Source organism: Lutra lutra, chromosome 16, assembly GCF_902655055.1.
Source record: "Lutra lutra chromosome 16, mLutLut1.2, whole genome shotgun sequence".
In the NCBI taxonomy this organism is placed as follows: domain Eukaryota; kingdom Metazoa; phylum Chordata; class Mammalia; order Carnivora; family Mustelidae; genus Lutra; species Lutra lutra.
The window spans coordinates 8108758-8128356 of record NC_062293.1 but is presented as its reverse complement, the minus strand read 5'-3'; the positions used below and the strand labels follow the sequence as shown (position 1 = coordinate 8128356).

Sequence of the window (19599 nt, the reverse complement as noted above, 5' to 3'; positions counted from 1 at the left end):
TCACATACTTGGGATCAGGCACGACAGGTCCTGGCACCTCAACGCCCCTTCCCCGCAGGCCATCGGCCCTCTGCTGCTCTGATCCTCTCTGTCTCCATACCAGCCCCCAGGAAGTGCGACCGCAGCACACTTGTCTCACTGCTCTCAGAATCCTGCTGTGGCTCCCAGTTCCCTCACTGGGAAAGCCTGACGCCCCCTTTCCCCCCACCCCTGCCACCGCCCTGCCACCCAGGCTCTCCCTGGCCTGGGCCTCATTCCAATCCCACCGTGCTCCTGTCCTTGGCCTGAATGTCACTGTTCCCTCTGCAGAACCCTCGTCCCCAGCGTGTTCACGGGCTGGGTCCTTGGAGCATGTGCGCAGGGGTCACCTCCTCAGTGAGGTGTCTGCTCCGTTCAACACTGCACCCAGCCCTCCCCTCCCTGCCCCGCACATGTGGCCTGCCTTTGTGCCCCCATGTCTGCTGTCTTGCACAACACTGTCACCTTATGTACAAGCTAATTAACCTATATACTATTTTGCTCTTTGCCATCCACCCTCTCCTGCACTAGAAGGCCAGTCCCATGACAGCAAGATGGTGTTCTCCACCTAGAACGGTCCTAGCACGCAGTGAGCCTCTGATAACGCTCTGTTAGGCCATTCCCACAGGTGCAAGGGGCTGTGTATCTTAAGGAATGAACTGTTCAGGGCGCCTGGGTGGCTCAGTGGGTTAAGCCACTGCCTTCGGCTCAGGTCATGATCTCAGGGTCCTGGGATCGAGTCCCGCATCGGGCTCTCTGCTCGGCAGGGAGCCTGCTTCCCTCTCTTTCTCTCTCTCTCTCTGCCTGCCTCTCTGTCTACTTGTGATCTCTCTCTGTCAAATAAATAAATAAAATCTTTAAAAAAAAAAAAAAAAGGAATGAACTGTTCTTCAGGCTGAGGTCCCCTTGGGGAGGGAAGGGAGAAGGCGGACTAAGGCAGAGGGTGCTGTGTTCCCTAAGGCAGTGCCCACACTGGCCCGGAAAGTCCCCTGAAATCGCTCATTCCCGTCCCTGCCCCAACTCACACACAGCCTGCCAGTCACCCGGGCACACGCAGCCACCAAGGAACCCTTTCGCCAACGGACTCCTCCCCAGGCCCAGCCTCCCACCGGACACCCACACCAGGGAGCCAGGGGGGAGAGCACGAAGCACGGAGGCAACGTGTGGAAATATTCCAGATTTGGGGGGTGGGGAGGATACACAGCAGGTCAGTTTGGCTGTGAGGATCCAAATTTGGGTGGGAAGTGGAGCCATTAAGATTAAATGTCCTGTGAGATCTGGTTGCTGGGATAAACCAGGAGAGAGCCAGGACAAGGCTGCTTTTTGGTTTTCTTTTGCCTTTTTTTTTTTTTTTTTTTTTAGTCAGAAAGTGGCAGGATGAATATTGGATTTAAGAAAGAAGTTTCGGGGGGCGCCTGGATGGGTCAGTGGGTTAAGCCGCTGCCTTCGGCTCAGGTCATGATCTCAGGGTCCTGAGATCGAGTCCCGCATCGGGTTCTCTGCTCGGCAGAGATCCTGCTTCCCTCTCTCTCTCTCTGCCTGCCTCTCCATCTACTTGTGATCTCTCTCTGTCAAATAAATAAATAAAATCCTTAAAAAAAAAAAAAAAAGAAGTTTCAAGAAGAAAGACAGGATCATTTTAGGAAAGAAAGACTAGAAATTCCAAAGGTCGGAGCCCCTCATGAACGTGCCAGCTTGTGTGACCAAAGTCAAGATCAACAGCGTGGCTGGGAGAAGGGACGGGAAGGATCAAACCAAAAGTCACCGGGGACCAACTGCCGGGATTTAGTGTTCTAGGGGATGGAGGCGTTAACACCACTGGACATCATCCTTCTGCCTGATCCATGCGGAATAAGATACGTAAGGAGGGGAAGAGACAGGGCATCTGCCGTGGTCTAGACTTTTATTGGTATCCACTGTATTGTCCCACGTAACTCACGACCTCCCCTGAGGACAAGGTATCAGCACCAGCATCTTCTAGGTGAGGAAACAGAGACTTAACAATTCACCCAAAATCCTATCCGGAGCTAACGAGGGGAAAAAAACACCCGCTGACATTCACTGTGTGCTTTGTCCGTTCCAGGCACTGTGCCAGGCATTTCACTCTGTATCCTCTCATCTCGTGCCACGACATGGCAGGGACGGATCTTTCATTGTCCCCATTTTACAGATGGGAAAACTGAGGGCTAGGGAAGTGAAGGTCAGCAGCCGAGAGAAGGTAGGCAGCGATAGAAGGCAACCCCGGGTGAGCAAGCGTTCCTCTGCTTCCTCATCTGTAGGCTGGGTATGACACGTTCCCCTGCTGGCATTTCGAGAGGTGAGAACGAGTTCACCCAGGTAGACGCCGTGAGAACCCAGCCCGCCTGGAATTCACTGCAAGGACTGTTAGTATTTATTAACCTGTGTCTCTGGACCTTCTCCGACAGCTAACTGCAAGGCTCCTGCCTGCTAGTCAGCCCTCTGGGCTAGCAGGCGGGTGTGGGTGCAGGAGGGGTGTTTGGGAAAAAGGAGGTTGGCTGCAGAAGGAATAAAATTCCCGAGTGAGACAAGCAGCAGGGGTGCGGCCCTGCTCTGATTACCGGCCGCCACTCACCTTCTTTCTTGTCCTTCTTTTCTTGGCTCGGAGCACCTCCCCAGGTCAGCCTCAAAGCTCTGATTTCACCTAGAAAAAGAAGGGAGAGTTATGCCAGGAAACAGCAGAGTAAAACTCATCTGCAAACTTAAAATATAGCGGGAGTGGTCTCTGAATGCCCAACAACCTTGCAGGGACATAGGCGTTTGATAATTGTTTAGTCTTTAACATAGAATAAAACTACTTTCCTTCTGAACAAAGGCAAAAACCCATGTCCTCTGTCAGTCACAGACGTGGCAAACTGGAAGGATACTTTCAAAGAAATACAGATGTTCATTCTAGTAAGTAGACCTACAAGAAAATGGAATGAATGTTACATTGGATAGCAATTTTTTTCAAGTTAAAACTTAAATTTACAGTGGGCTTGTACACACCCCCCAAAAATAATAATCTATTGCCACAGTCCTGAGTTGTTCTGTTTTGGGGGGCCCCTTTCCTAAGACTCTTATGACACTGTATCTGAATTGTTTTATGTTCTGACCACATGGCACGTCTGAGTTCATGACATGGATTGCCCATGAGGAACCTCTAGCTCGGTGCCCAGTCCCTATCGTTATGAGCTATACCTTCCCTGCCTCCTGCGTGAGTTTCTGGAGTGCAAGGCTACGGCGTGTCATCCCTGTAATTCCTGAGCAAAGGCACGAGGTTACCGGCAGAGTTGCTGCTGCTGCTAAAATAGATATTTAATCTTTAAATCCGACCTCTGTCCAACCTGATTCAGACACCAGGAAGGGTAGTATTTCAAAAGGTGTTTAAGATAATAGCCCCATTCTAAGCTTCCCCATCATTAGACTCAAAGAAATCACTCTAGACCCCTAGGCTGGCAAACAAAAACAGAAGAAAAAAGGGGAAAAATAATACCATCAGATTTGAAACAGAAAACTTGTCACCTTCACTCACAAGGGAGAGGATTGTTTGGGTGGCGTTTTGTTCTTTCCCTGGATGCACACAGACATCATCTTGGAGCTTGGATCACTCCCGTGGTTTCTAGAGTTACGGAGGACCAGGTCCAGGCTGGTCCTCTGTGGCCAACCCCACCAGTCAATGCCTACCACCACCACACACCCTCCAATGCCAAGTCGGGCAGCAGAATGGATTCCCACTCCTGTTACTGCCTTATATAGGGCCACCCCCACACCCAGCCCAGGTTCAGTCTCTTAGGTGCAGAACATCCCATAACCTCATTCAAGCTAAAGACTTGAATGGAATGGACTGTAGCCTGACACTTCCAGGGGAAATAGGAAATTGGACACAAGTTGATCTAAGCTCACCCAGCTCCTAGACATTTCAGTCCAACCAAAGCAAGCAGACCTCGGGGAGTGGGGAAGTGGAAAACCCTAGGGTAGGGGGAGATTTGGAGGAGAGGAAGGGTTCTCACCGTCCAGGTTCCCAGACTGGGCTACCTGCTGAAACCACTGTTCCCCATTCCCCTGGGCAGCCTGAAAGACATCTTGAAGCCTAGACCTCATTCCCAGCAGTTCTGATTGGCAGAAACTCAGTATTGGGTTAAAAAGAACTGAAGCTCCCCAGGTAAGTCTAACATGCACTGAAATGTAAGGACCATCTGGAGATTCTTTTAAAATTCAAAATCAATGGCTCTGAGGGGGCAGCCTGAGATCCTGCCTCTCTTACCAGCTCCTGGGTAAGCCCAGCACTGGTGGCCAGCAAAGCGCGCTCTGGGTGGCCCCGGCTTAGCAGGGGTGCCCTCTAACACCTGCGTTATGTCCGGTTCCCCTGAAACCTCAGGCAAACGGATCCCACTTCACCCTCCTGACCCTCCCCAATCCCTGTCCAAGAGGCCCTGAGACCTGCCCAGCTGACTTGTGGAGTGCCAGATGGTGAGAGACAGTCACTCACATCCCAGGAGAGCTGCGCCTCTGCCTCCATCCCCCACCTGGATCCAAGCCCCAGCCTAACACATACTCTAGGAAGCAGTGCCATCAACAGAATGGTTTCTTTCTGCTCTGTTCCTTAATGTGAGCGGGGCTCTTCCCCTCTGCTTTCTATGCCCACAGGCTTATCGAGGGCAGGCAGGCTGTAGGGCCTCCAGGAAGCCTGGGGGCCCGTGGATGCAGCCTCTCCCAGCCCACTGGCTCAGCATCTGCCACGCGGAGCCCTGCACACCCACCTCCCCGCTGCTCTTCCGTGCCTAGTGTGGACCACAGCAGGACCCGGAGTGGACGACACTCCCTCAGAACAGGCCGATGGCAGCAGGCCACGCCTGGCACCAAACCGCTGTGCCACAGGCTACCCACAGCTGGCCCCCCAAAGGTCCCTCCCTTCCCTCTGTGCCCCCACCCTGACTGGTTCCTTCCGGGGGTCTCCGGGGATGCCTTGAGCCAAAGAGCACCTAAGGGTTCTTGGCCTCACCACCTCCAGCCAAGATGGAAGGGGCTGGTCCCCCGGGATCCCTCCGACGGAGGATCAAAAGGCCCAGCAGGCAAGGCCACAAGAAGACACTGGCCTGCAGCTCGTCCAGTCCCACCCCAGCCCACAGCCTCTCCAGAAAGTACATCACCACCACCGTCGGTCCTCAGACAACAGAAGGCCAGGCACCGCAGCAGAGGGAGGGCAGGAAATACAGGCGAGATCAAACACGGGCTTCTCCCACTCTGTAAGTGAGCGGCCCCTCTTTGGCCAAAATAAGGGTTGCAGGTGGGAGAATTCTTAGACCTCCTGGATGGGTCCAATGTCAGAGGGGCGTGACTTCCACAGAGCAGGTCAAGTCGCTGGCAGGAGGCCAAACCACTGGGTCCCATTTCGAGGCACGTACCGAAAGGCCAAAGCCCACTGAGCGTAGGAGGCAGTGCCCAGGACCCCCAACCATGAACATGTTCTAATTTCTTATAAAACTAGAAGGAATAAAAGAAGTATAATATGAAAGCTCACATCTCAACAAATCCGGCCTGCACGGCAGTCATCCTACACCACTGCAATCAGAAAATGCCATTTTTAATTTTTTTTTCTTTTTTTTTTTTAAATGTTGGAAAGGGGTTCATGACGACAAAAATGCCTAAGGTCATGAGCATCTGATCCAGCTCGGAGTTCGACTTCCTTCCAACCTCCAAACCTGCCATCCTTCATGCGGACCCTTTGTGGAAGGCCTTTGGCAGTCCTCAAGGCCACTGCTCTTTCCCAAAGGCCCCCAGTCCAGCCCGAAGGCCTTCCCCTAAGTGCCTCCCAGCAATGCTCCCCTGACTCCGTCCCCGGCTCGCTGGGTCCACGCAGGTATGCTGGGCCTGCTTCGGACCAGGCAGACAGCCCAGCAGCTCCCACCCCCGCTCAGCCTGGCAGGTAGACCAGCACCTCTAAGTCCAACACACACTCAGCCCCCTGCAGGATAAACACCAGGCATACATCACACCCAGGCCTGTAAAAGATAATTACACAATCTGATCTGGCAAATTAGGCCCACAGAACCGTCTAATTCGTACACTGAACTCAAGGGTTGTATAGGCAGGAAAAATTAACCTGGCTCTTTATTGGGATTTGCCCCCAGGTCAGGATTAGGGATTGTTTATCTTTTTAAATTTTCTAGCTGAGGAAGCACGGAAAGGCTCTCTCTGCGCCCACCCCTTCTCCTCTCCCCCCCATCCTGGTCTGCCAGCTGCCCAGGGGTCTTTCCTACAAACTCACTCACTCCAGCTCAAATCAAATAAAGCCCCAATGAGAAGAGACAGACAGACAGACAGACAGTTATTTTTTCACAAAAGAAAAGTTGGGACATCCCAAACCCAAACCAAGGACTTTATTAATGGGCACTGACTCAGAACGAGCAAACAGAAGAACTGACATGCCCAGATGGCAATGTACCTCCTAATTATTCTGGCCCAACTGTGAAATGTGGACTTGGAGAACACTCACAAATGCACATTTCCCTAAATAAATACGCTCGCTGTCTCTCTCTCTTTCTCCCTCTGTCTCCCTCTCCCTCCCACCTCCCCTCCAAGGAGTCTCTCAAGAGGAGGTGCCATGAACAGGGGTTGCTCAGTGCCCATCCCCTTAGCTCATCACCAGCTAGAACACCCAAGACCTGTTGCCGGGATGTCAGGACAAGTAGACAGCAAATGAGGATTATCCTTCGTCTAACCAAAATAAGCACCGTGGCAAGACAGCCGGCTTTCCCCACTCTTTCCTAGTGTACCTTGCTGGGGGTTTCCCCTGGGGGGAAAAAATCCCCCGCGGACTCCCAAGTCAGCGCTGTAACAGAGAGACGAAGCTCTGGCCAACCCAGGGGTGTTTAGGGCTCATGTGTTTGTGGCTCCTGCAAAGCGGGGGGTTCCGTGTGAGGAAGGAGGCAGTGATGAGCACACAGGCTGAGCGGTGCTTGGGGCCAATGTGATCTACCCATGAAATCATTGGAACGTGACTCTCCAGGAGACTGAGCTGGCTTTTCGGAGCCTACCCTGGAGCCTACGGTAGGTCCTCTCGCTCTTTAATCAAAGGGCCGTGGGAATGGATCGTATATGGACAATCTGACCTCAAACATATATGTATGTGTGCACATCGCTCTGTCCGTACGTGTATACTCCAGGACAGTGACTTTATGAGAAAGCAAACCAGTTCCACACAACAGCCTTTGGCTTCAAACAACAGAGATCTAGTTCTCCTGCTCTGGATCCGCAAGGATTCCGGGCGAGCCAGTTAAGAGATGACGAAGAGGGTGCCGGAATGGGCAGACTTACTGTCAGCTGGATTATAGTCTTTGTAAAGAGTTGTAGTCAAATCTCCGCCTCTGATTCCAAGAAGGTTGAGGCAAGTGTACACTTTTTGGAAGGAGACATCCATCCCATGCCAACTATATTAAGGAGCCTTGGAAGAAGGACAGAAGCAGCAAAGAAAAGCATCCCTATTCCTGAACGGGGAATACACCGACACGGGCTTCCTTTGGCCAAACTGCCCATTCCAGGCGCAGACAAGGGGAAGTCGAGTATCCGGCAGAAATGTTGCAGATGGGACGACACGAAGGCTTGGTGAATAGGCCAAATGGTGTCACACACACTTACGGGTTCTAGAGTCAGACAGTCTAAGACTAAAATCTTAGCTTGGCCACCAACCAGCTGTATCACCCTGGATCCCTTCCTGGATGTCTGTCCCCTTTCTCACCTGACCAATGGGAGCCACGATAGTCACCATTCTTTGTCACTCGTAAGACTTCCATAACCGCTAGCCATGATCAGTCCTGTTATTTCTGGTGGAGGATGGACAATAGAATTACGCTTGTCTGCATTTCACACATGGGGTATCGGTGCCAAATTAAATCACTCGTTCAAGTGCGTAGCTTGTTTCCTGGTTGGGGTACGTTAACTGGTAAGGATTAACTGCTAGCAGTGTAAAAATAACTAGATTACAGAATTGCACAGTTTATAAAGGCAAACTTGGAAGGAGAAGGCAAAAGGTTAACCACTGTCACTTCTGGGTATCAAGTGTATGGGCAATTTGTTTTATTTCTACATGGCTACAGTGACCAGGCCTTGTTTGGTGAAGGAAAAAAAAACAACAACAAAACCTTGGTATTTAAAAAGATAATACAAATAAGGGGCGCCTGGGTGGCTCAGTGGGTTAAGCCGCTGCCTTCGGCTCAGGTCATGATCTCAGGGTCCTGGGATCGAGTCCCACATCGGGCTCTCTGCTCGGCAGGGAGCCTGCTTCCCTCTCTCTCTCTGCCTGCCTCTCTGTCTACTTGTGATCTCTGTCTGTCAAATAAATAAATAAAATCTTTAAAAAAAATAAAAATAAAAAATAAAAAATAATAAAAAGATAATACAAATAAAATGGACATCCCAAAGTCTTAAGTTAGAAATAAAACTATCCACACAATTTTTAAAGAGAACAGTCAGAATGGAAGTTGCAGGATTGCTTGTGAAGTCAGAGATAGATACGGCAAGCTTGACCGCAAGTTGGGGTTCAAGGTGAGATCCAGCAGGGGTGCACCTGGGACCTCCTGTGTGATTCCCCAGAGCAGGGGTGAGCCGCACCCCAGGGGGCAAGTGTGGGTGACTTCAGAGGCAGCTGCGGATTTCACCGATGGGAGAGCAGCACCTTCCCCTGAAGGGTGCAGTCCACACTGGCTTGAGCTATAAAACCTGACCAAGAATCCTAACCCAGCCAACACGCTGCAGGCCAGAGGGTTAACAGACCTGCTCCGTGGCATTTTCCAAATACCTGTGCTATTATAGACAGAGAGCTCTGATGACACTAGCCACTCTGGTTCAGGACATGTGTCTCCATGCACTTCCCGGAGCTCCTTACATAACCCCTGGTGGAAACAGAGGCCAGGCGCCACGGAGACAGCAGAGGCCACGCCAGAAATAAGGGGCCTGCTGCTCTGCGAAAGCATGCAGCGGGGCAAGTGGATTTGTGCCTGAGAACCAACATCCTCATGGGCCTCGTTTGGGTGTCCAGGTCCAGGAACTGCCCCCTCCCCTCCCCTTCCTCCTGGGTCCAGTATAGACGGGGACCCCAAGGCTCCAGCCCCAGCCCTGCTGAATGCCCATCCTCTCCCCTGGTCCTTTAAGATTTTCCCAAATCCCTGCCCCTGTCCTTTCTCCTAAGCTCCAGGGTGCAAACGGCCTTCAGGCTGACCACTGATTCCCAAAGAACCTCAAGTTGTCCACGTTCAGTGGTAAGTCCTTCCTTCCCCCTCAACAGGCTCCCCTCAGCACCTTCCCATTTCAGTGAATTTAACTTCACTTTCTCAGTTACCCACATGGACAATGTCCCCCCAGATCACATGAATCACTACCCTGGCCAGTTCTTTCTCTCACGCGGTTCATGATCCATCTTGTCCATGGACAAGATCCATGTGTCCCCATATGGACATGATCCATGTGTTCTCCACAGCCATGACCACAGTCGAGGCTCTCGTTAGCCTCCAGCCCAGGTGTCCGCATAATAAAAATGTCATTTGCTGACTGCTCACTGTGTCCCAGCACTTCCCATGGATTCCTTTACTTAAGTCCCTCATCTTGGGCCACGTCTCCCCCTGTTATCTATCCCTCTGCACACTAGCTCTATTTCTGGGCTGAAAAGCTTCCCATCTTTGGTGCCTCAGGTCCTTTGCACTTACTGCTTCCTGAGCCTGAAACAGTTTAACGTCCAGAGTCTCGGCTCAGACCGTGCTTTCTTAGGCCGTCCATGATGACCCTAGGACACGGGCCACCCAAGCCATACAAGCCACGCAGCTCTTCACAGCACTTGACCTCATCTGAAATGATCACATGTGTTTATTTAATTCTAGTTTGTATCTCTGGTGCCGAGAATGTACCTGGTTCTCCCCTGTATGATCGGCATCTGTTGGAGGATGAAGCCCTCTTTCGGTTAAAAGAATGAATGAATATTAGTATCTCTGTGTGGAAGACAAGGTCTCTGACATACAGAAAGATTTAAAACTAGTTCAGGGTCACGAGGCTAGTAAATAGTTGAGTCCACATTTGTACCAAGCTCCTCTGGCACCCAGGAAAAAGCTGACAGCACCCTTGCTGTCCTGCCTTCTGCGGCTACTGTAAGGGCCCCCACCCGGGCTCCCTGCCTTTCAGCTTGCCTGGTCCGACCCCCTCTGTATTGCTCTCCCAGGCTACCATTCTGAAATATCGATTACGTCCAACAGCGGCTCCCTACTGCCTTTTGTGCACAGACCGAACCTGCCCGCCTCAAGTCAAAAGCCCCCTACTCTCCATCCCTCCTCCCGTTTCCCCAGCCCTCCTTTCCACTCTGGGACTTGTTTGTAGGACTTCTACTAATCTTTACTTCCCTGCACCTGCAAGGCCTCCCTCACTCTGCCCCTCCCTAACACCCTTTAGGCCCCGCCCAGGTACCGCCTCCTACAGGAAGCCACCTGACTTTCCAGCCCTTGGTGGTGGCTGGGCCTTGAGCCACAGTATTACCTCTCGTACCCTCTATGTGCACCAAACCTGAGAACACAGGGAGAGGTTACCTATCCTTTCTCCCCCGCAAGGAGATCTTAAATTCCTTTAGGGTGGGCATTTGCCTCCTGTGTGGGGCTTCCTAGAGCCCCATGGGGTAAACAGAACCTTAAGGAGAGGAGCCCTGGTGCCCTGTGCCACCCTCCGGCCCGCGGGGCTCCAAAGAGGTGGGTGGCTGGCCACAGCACCAGCAAAGCTCTCTCCCGACTGCCGAGCCAGAGCGGCTGTCCTTGCTGCCCCGGGAGGCTCTCCGATGCCTCAAGTCTTCCCCAACAACCCACCTCCCCCTGGAGGAAGGAAGGAAGGAAGGAAGGAAGGAAGGAAGGAAGGAAGGAAGGAAGTTAGTTTACAAGTTTCTATTTTTAAACCACATCTTTGCCCCTGGGGACACCTTCTGCCCATTAGGTCAATAACCCCTCCTGAGCCGGAGCATCGAGGTGGAGTGTCCCTGGGCAGCGGTCAGGACGTGCCTGCGGCCGAGCGCCTGCCGACGGCTCCTCCATAGAGGCGTGCGGCCCTGCACCCTCACCCTCCGGCCAAACCTTGGCCTCCGTCTACGTTGGTTTCACCGTGTTTAATGGAAAATAAAATGTTCAACTCAAAAACACTTTTCCAATGATATTTTAAGGGAAAATGAGATCACAGAAAATGAGGGAGGTAAGTTTACATGGTGTAACCCCAAGCCACATTTTTTTTCCAAAGAATCCCCCGAGAGGTTCGGGTGTGCAGGTACCTACCTGGGGAGACCTGGCCCTGGAGGCCACCTGGACAGCAGCAACACGCACGGTGCCGTGAAGAGTCACGCTGCTACCCAAACCCATACCCTCAGTGCAAACAGCCTCCTCCCCGCCGAGGCCCAGATGGACCCTGAGGTCCCTTAGGTTTGTGAAAGCTGCCGACGGCCCCCTTGCCAGCCCAGGTCAACCCTGTGCCTCTGCCAGAGATACTAAACGTTTCCTAAACCCCAAGCCCAGCGTACAGAGCTATGAATAGTTATTAACATTAACTCAGGGCATTAATTAAAAACCGTTCAGCCAGGCAAATGCTCATACTTTTAAAAAGTCATTTGGGTAATCGCCTTTCCATGCTACAAACTTTCCAAACGACTGACAGGTTGACATTTCATAATGTTGTTTGTTTTAATCAAGAAGAGGGAAGGAGCCAGTGTGGTTCTCAGTTCCTTTTTCAGGTGCCTTGATTTATTGATTGGCAAATCCCCACTTAATAGCTGTAACGCGGGGCTAGGGGAGAAAGAGGTTCCCACTTCTCTGGGTTGGTGTCTGGGTTGGTGATAAGGGACGTGCCCCAGGGCATTGGCACGGCTTCTTCCATCCTCCTCCCCTCTCCCAAAACCCAGCAACCAGCTTCTCCTGGGCTGCACCGTGGGACCTCCCGAACTCTGCTCTAGGCTGCCCACCGCCCCGTCTGTGCCCCCTCTCTACCAGAGAAGGGCTACTTCCAGCACAGATATCCAATAGGGAGGGCTCCTACTTCAGCAAACTTAGGAGTTGGGGGGCAGTGGAGAGTAGGCTCTTAAACTCTCAAATTTCTTTCTTAAGGCAGCAGAACCCAAAACCCAGGCTGGCCTGCATGAGTTGGAACCCCCGCCCCACCATTTACTCTAAGTCTTGGGCTTCTTTGTGCCTTAGTTTCCCCATCCATCAGCAATTTGTGTAATAAATAGAATACCCGCCTGTAGGGTTGTTTGGAAGGTTAAATTAAGATCAGTAAAGCAGGGCACCCAGGTGGCTCAGTGGGTTAAGCATCCAACTCTGGATTTTGGCTGGGGTCATGACCTCAGGGTCCTGGGATGGAGCCCCACATCAGGCTCCACGCTCAGGGGCGGTGTCTGCTTGAGAGTCTCCCTCTGTCCCTCCTCTGCTCTCTCTCTCTCTCTCTCTGTCTCTCTCTAAAATAAATAAATCTTTAAAAAAACATATTGACAAAGCACTTATAACAGCATCTAGGGCATAGTAAATGCTCTGAGTTTAAAAGCCGCCTCCCCTCCAGGAATAAGGACACCAGCCTCTATGTGAAAACAGAGTTGAATTTGCCTTGGTTGACAAGAGCACCGAGGACCAGGCCTTGGGCCATTCCCCCTGCTTTCCTGTTTCTGGGATAGGGTGGTGGTGGGGTGGGGGCCGCCAAGGCCCCTCCAAGGCCCAGCCGAGCCCCAGGCACAAGTGGTGACAGCCGCTGCCCGTTCTGGGGACCGAAGGCACTGAACTTTCCATCTGACACTGTAAACCTGCCCGGGCCACGAAGTCTTTGATGGAAAGACAAACAAGCTTTCTCGGGAGGCTGCACGGATCGCGGCGGGCTCCCTCACCAGGTGCCCCCATGTCCCGGGCAGGCAGATGACACACGGCCAGCGAGGGGGAGAGAGACAGGAGGCTCGTGGGGAGGCGCACACTCGCCACCCAGCCCTTCCTCAGGACTACACTGAGACCTGCCTGCACGAGGGACGCCAGCAGCAGCCACCCCTGAAGGGAAAGTGGGGGAGAGTTCTTAAGGAAAAACCACCCCAAGGCCTTGCAGCAGCCTTAGGGCAACGAAACACGACACAGGCAGGCCCAGATCGTATCTGAAATCACTGCACGCCACTAGCGCATTTCAGTATTACTGGAACACCCACTGCCTGTCACATATCACCATGGGCACCAGAAATACGAAGCGGAGAAGGCAGGTGCCAGGCTCCCAGAAAACCTGGTAGGAAAGATAACGTCTCAAACAACTGATGCTCCTATGTCGTGATGTGAATTACATGTGTTTATGGTGTCCTTCATGCGTGTCATACGTGTGGACGTCTGTATGTTCACACTCAGTAGCGAGGAGCTACAGGAGAAGGCGGCTCCCACCCTCCGAAGTTGGCAGGATGGGGGCATCTGGTCCGGGGAGAAGGGAAATGGCTATGGGGTCATTTGCCAGTGTGTTAGCTGGGTTTAGTGGAAAGGAGGATGGTGGGCATTTCTGCATAGAAATTCCAAGGCTGGCACTTTCCTAGCTGTACAGTCCTGGACACCAGGGGTTTTAATACTTGGGTGAGCATCAGCAAAAAGTGAGTAATGCACAGACACCCCCAGGCAGGCAGGCAGGTGATCGATTAAATGCCCAGGGAGAGGAAGCGAGAAAGCTTGGCAGAGGTGGCGTTCAAATGAGGCCATCGGGAGGCAGTTGGCTGTGCTCAAAGTCAGACGAGCAAGCGAGAGGCCCTCCTCGGAGCCCGCGGGCAGCACAGCCCCCATCTGCATTTACATTGTTTTATCCACCCCATCGGCAAAATCTGGGCCATCCTTCCTCCTCCTTCCTATCTTCCGGGGATGTCTGGGGACACATGAGAATCAAGCTGGGGCAGAGAGTGGGGTAAGGGATGTGTGATTCCCAAAGAAAGGCAAGCCATGAGCTGAAAGGATGATTATTTCACTTGGGGAAACCACGTGTAGGCAATGGTTGCGGTTTCTTCGGGTTTATCAGGAAATCCTAACAGAAAAGAGGTGATTTAACCGAGACCGGGAAAGAATGTGCAGATATTTTAAAATATTAAACGGAATTCCTAAAGCCCCGTAACATGACGTCTCCTTTGTCAAGCTCGGCCTATTTTAAAGCCCTGAGCTATAACCAGGGGCCGGACAGATCACAAGGCTGTTGAACTTGGCTCCCCGGTCCCATAGCAACCAGCCTCCCTCTGGAACCCAGGGACCCAGCCAGGCTCCTCATGCCGTGTGACACCACTGGATTCTGTTCGGAGTGTCATCTTCAGAGGCAGTTACTTAAACTGAGAGGCAGAAGTCATTCCAGGCTTGCAGTAAGACCCAGGACCTGTTGGGACTCGGCCGAAGCTGCGAGCCCATCGACAGACATGTCGACCTCTGGAGGAAAACTGGGAGGTCAGTGGGCTCCAGAGAGATGCAGGGTAAATGGGGGACCACCTGCCAAAAGGCTCAGAAACCCCCAAACACAGCCAAACAGACGGGGATCAGAGATCACGCATGATGGCACGCACACAAAGGAGCACAGAATAAACACGCCTCACAGCCAATGGCCCAGAGCCTGGTGCAGAAACTCCACAAACCCAACTCTACAGGGCACAGAACGCAGAGAGATACAGGCTGTGTAGCCAAGCATCACACCAAGCAAAGTTTTATTAACTTATGGGGGTGAAGGGTCAAGTTCATAACTGGAGAGAGACTGGGTTTGCCCATTGCCTTAGATGTTTCAGAAAGAACTGGACAGGATGACAGCTGCACAGGTATCAGCGCGAGCTTTAGCAACAGTGGAGTCCAGAATTACTTGGTGGATGTTTATCTCCTACCTAGCTGCTCCTCCCAGCTCCCCACGGCTCTTGAAAATTTCTAGCTGGGTCTGTATTGTGAGAACTTAGGGAAAGGTCTCACTGTCTTACTGTCCTTACTAAGATGGATCCCCCTTCAAGGCAGAGTCCATAGGCCAACCCATCTTTTTGTGCCATTGGATTAACGTAAAACCCTTCAAAGTCCCACCTTCAGAAATCCCACTTCCAGAACTTCCTCCATTGAGGATGAAGATGGAGGTCATTCTACTGTATTGTGTATAGGAAGGTGTAAGGGAGTCCAGTTCTGCCACAATCTGATTCCAGGCCACTTCCAATGAACAACAGGCAACATTTAACACTCTGTGGTTAGGAGACGGTTGGAAAATCAGAGGTTGTCACCTGTACCACCAAGTGGCTCAGAAGCCTCCTAAGGTCGAAAAGATAATGTCTCCCAACCCTTCTTTGGTCAAGCGATAGCTACTGGTTAAGTTTCAAAAACAGACAGCATCTGAAGTCAAGTAGAAGAGGCAGCAGGGAGCGGCGGTGGGGGGGGTGGTCAGGAGGCAAGAAGGCTTCCCCTAGAGGAAGGGGTCTCCACCTCAGCCTGGAGACGTCTGGAGCTGGATCACTCTTGGCCGTGGAGGCTGTCCTGTGCACTACAGGACATGGGATGTTTAGCTGCTTCCCCGACCTCACCCACCAGATGCCAGGAACATCCCCCAGTTGTGAGACTCAAAACTGTCTCCAGACCACCGTCCAATGCCCCTCGGGTGCAGGAGGATGCCACATCGCCCCTGATTGAGAGCCACAGGATGAGAGTCACAAGTTGGTCAGGAATTAGCAGTGGGATCTGAAGGCTGTCAGAGGTCTCTGTTCCTTCAAGTTCTCATTCACGAGACGAGGACACTGGACTCTTCCAGTGTTTCCCATGCTAGGGGTGAGGCAACCCCTAGTGGTATCTGGGATAGCTATTGGCCACACTCAGACATGCTGTTAGATAAGACAGGAGTCACACGGAAATGCTTTTCCCTTTTCTGGTCTCTTTCCATACTGATCAAAGCAAGAAAAGCATCCTCATTTGTTGCTTTAAGTTGCAACCCTCCCTATAAGAGAGAGAGCAAGTCTTGGGCACAGAGACTTGGGAAAACCACAAAATCTCCATCTTTTATGATTTCACTGTATTTTCTCTTTGTGTCCAGCGACCTCCTAATTCCATTTACGATAGTGATGCAGACTTTCTTCTTCATGTATGTTTATTTACATAACCTAGGAGCCCACATAGAAAAACATTAAGAAAGTAATAGTATGTGTGCCAGGATGGCAAAAATCACAGAAGTCTTAGGAAGCGCTAGAAGGGTTGACGCCATCCTTCCCACATCAATTCCTAACTCACACTGGACATTTTCTTGGGTGCCTCACACGAACCCCAAGACATGAGGTGAGATTAGTGATTTGGAAATTCTTGAATCCAAGTCCTCTCTCTAGCTCTGTTGTAAAAGCTGGTCACTTGTCATCTGTCACAGGTTGAATTATGCCCCTCCCCTCACGGAACAAAACAAATTTGTCCTAATCCTCAGGACTTCAGAATGTGATCTTCTTTGGAAAGAAGGTCGTGGTCGGGGTCATCGTTAGGATGAGGTCATACTGAAGTGACACAGGCCCTTGAGGTGACAGGGCTGGTGTCTTTATAAAAAGGGGAAATCTGAATCCAGACACAAACACGGAGCACAGCCCGTGATGGTGAGGCAGGGACGGGGTGACGCTTCGACGCACCAAGGGATGCCCAAGGTCACCAGCAAACCCCCAGAAGCCCAGAAAGAGGCATAGAACAGATCTCCTTCAAACCCCTCAGAAGGAGCCAACCTTCTAATTCCCACAGCTGGGAGACAATACCTTCTGGCTGTGTAAGCCGCTTTATTGGCAGTCCTTTTTGTTATATTAGCCCTAGCTGACTCATACCTCCTTGCAAGTTCATTTGCTACTTTGGTGACTGTCCTTGGCACTCATGAACCTCCCTGCGGGACAGGAAATGCAAACATACTTGCTGAGGAACTTGTCTTTTGTCTTCATTCGGAGATGGTCACGGAGGGCAAAGGCAGGTCATAAAAACAAAACAAGCCTCCCTCTACCACCATCAGTGCTTAGGTACATCTCCATAGGCCTGCTATATGGAATCTTCACAAATTGTATAAATTCACTATTTGCTCATTGCGTGTTCTTCTCTGGTGGTCTACAGGGTCGGTCTCCAGCCGTGACACATGGGTGCCCAGCTTCCACCCAGAGGGAGGACCTACGGTAGAGGCGAAGCAGGGCACAGCTGTTAGTACCTAGACTTCAGAGCCTGTTTCCCCTAAAAAAATGTCCTGGCCTCCTATGCAGACATTCATACCAATTGGGCCTTTCAGTCTGAAGGCTCTGGCTACCTCCAGGTGCTTAGAGCAGGCTCCAAATACGCAGGCATTTGAGAATTCATGACCAAAAGCAAACTCAAAACTCGGAAGGATGGTCTGGTGAGTGACAAAGCAGACAAAGCCTTTTGGGTCTTTTTCCCGGAAGTGCCCACCCAACACGTTCACATAACATGCGGCCTGGTAGGGGACCAGGGCCACCGCTCACTAGCCAACAGCAGAAGGAACTAGAAATTCACCTGAGGCTAACACCAAATCAGAACCCAGGACTCTGAGACACGGCCAAGGGGCTGCGGGACTGCAGCTCCATCTTTCTGGTTCAGAAACATGCCCCTTTACTCATTGGCCTCTGAAGTATACAACAAGAAGTACACCGAGCCCATGAGCCTGCTTGCATTTCCCCTCCGTCTAAAACAGATACACCGTCGTCCCACACCTCTGATCACAGCCGTAGTTTGAGAGATCGATACCGAGGCTTGAACGTAAAATAGCGATCCTCTTTCTCTCCCTTCTCCGGCCGTGGCCACGTGAAAACCAGAGCCCGCAGAAGCGAAGGGAGCCAGAAAGCACCACCGTCCAGCTGCGGCCACACACCTGGTTCCGCCAGCTCCCATCCTGGAGGTGTGAGCCCCGAGAGTGAGCGGGCATCGATGGTGAGTGAGATGCTGTGCTGGGAGCTGGGGCTTCGTCCCTCATACAGCGGACACAGGCTCTGCCCGTGTCGCTTGCTTATATCCCAGGTAGGGACACCGGTCGTGAGCAAGTAAGCACAAGCATCTGATGACCAACCACGAAGCTTCTGGGAAGAAGAACAGAGGAACGATAGAGGGGTGGGAAGCAAGTCACAGGGACCGCATAGGTCCCTCTCGGGGACTGATGTGATACCTAATGGGACTAAGTTAGCCACACGAGCGAACGTATGGAGCTGCCGCCTCTGGCCGTCCCCCAGGCACAACTGGGGTGGACCCCACTCCCAGGCCACACTGCAGAGAGTAGAAATTCTGAAACAGTTACAGCAGAAAACAACGAGACTTGAGAGAACACGAGACCCGTGAAGACACAAGCCAGGGGAACACTTGTTCGCCCAAAGTGGACATGACCTCAAGGTAAGGTAAGAAACTCAGAAAGTTCTTGAGAGCCGTGCCTCATTCTAGCACCTACCACCGAACGGAGTTTTAAAGGAACCGAGCAAAGCCGTGCTATTTTACCCCTCTGGTCCTCTGGGCTCTGGGAGGGTGTTGATGAGGTCCTCCAGCATGACCACTCAACCTTTTATCACCATGAGGGAAGCTTGGCTAAAATGAAATAAAATAAATTAAAAAATAAATAAAGGCTTCCTGATACCTTGTCTATTGTTGGGATAACCCCCAAGGCAAGCCTGGAAAATCCCTTGGCTTGCTAGGTCCCTGGGGCTCAAAGTCCTCCTCTTCCCGGGCCCCACCCGCCCAATGGAAAAGCACTAGCATCTCAATGGCTGGGTTTCTTCCAGGGGTCCCTACTGGAGACGTGTCTATGCATCCCCACCCCCCGCCCTGCCTATACCCTATAGGGAAATCCCACCCCACTGGGGTGAGCTCCAACCTCCCTCTCTGGCCTGACGGGTTTCCACAGCCTGAACAACGCTGCCCAAATAACCAACCAGGCAGGCAAGCGTGGCCAGGGGCCAGGAAAAATGCCTTGAAAAGCAGGGAGCGCTTCAGACCCGAAGGCCCGCAGCTTGGCTGGGCCGCGGCCCGGTGCGGAAAACGAAGGGACACGAAGATCTGGCAGCGCGAGCAGGGGAAGGCGCCCTCCACACCCAGCAAGGCGGCGGGTCCCGCGCCCACGGGGCACACGGCGACGGGGCAGGGGGCACTTCCCGAGCCAGCTGAGGGCTCTGGCAAGGGGAAGGCGGGGGTGGGCGCGGGCGGACTCTGGGACCTCAGGGCCTCTTTGCATGAGACGACACACCTGACTGGCCAGGGCACACCTGGAGGCCGGGGCGGGCCAAGCTCTCCAACAGTCGCTCACTGTTCCCCTTGCGGAGAGGCCTGGCAGCCTCGCGGCTCACGGACAGGGGGGCTTTTCTCCTCCTCGGTGGGCCACGCCTTCCCAGGGCACACATTCCCTCCGTCCAAGGGTTTCGTCCAAGCCCCAGGCTCTGACCACAAAAAGTGCCCTTTTCTTTGGCGGGCTCACCTCAGACGTGAGGTGCTGGAGAGCCAAACCGCCTGCTAAAAGGACATCCCCAGCACATTTCTTTCTAGTCAGAGGGTCCATGGCCAGTGGCCACAAATAGCACGTCCTTCTCCCTCCCTGCCCCAGTCCTGGGGCCCTCCCGAGTCG

At 52.4% G+C, this 19599-nt stretch overlaps 1 long non-coding RNA gene across 1 annotated transcript in view; it reads right to left on the bottom strand.

The window, feature by feature from the left end:
• The window catches only part of LOC125086827 (uncharacterized), a 40416-nt gene extending 22031 nt beyond the window's left edge, over window positions 1–18385 (bottom strand). The window contains exons 1-2 of the long non-coding RNA XR_007123269.1: window positions 18375–18385; window positions 2612–2680 (exon numbers count right to left, since the gene is read on the bottom strand). This is a non-coding gene — a long non-coding RNA (uncharacterized LOC125086827). The remainder of the gene's footprint in view (window positions 1–2611; window positions 2681–18374) is intronic.
• Window positions 18386–19599: the final 1214 nt, after the last annotated feature.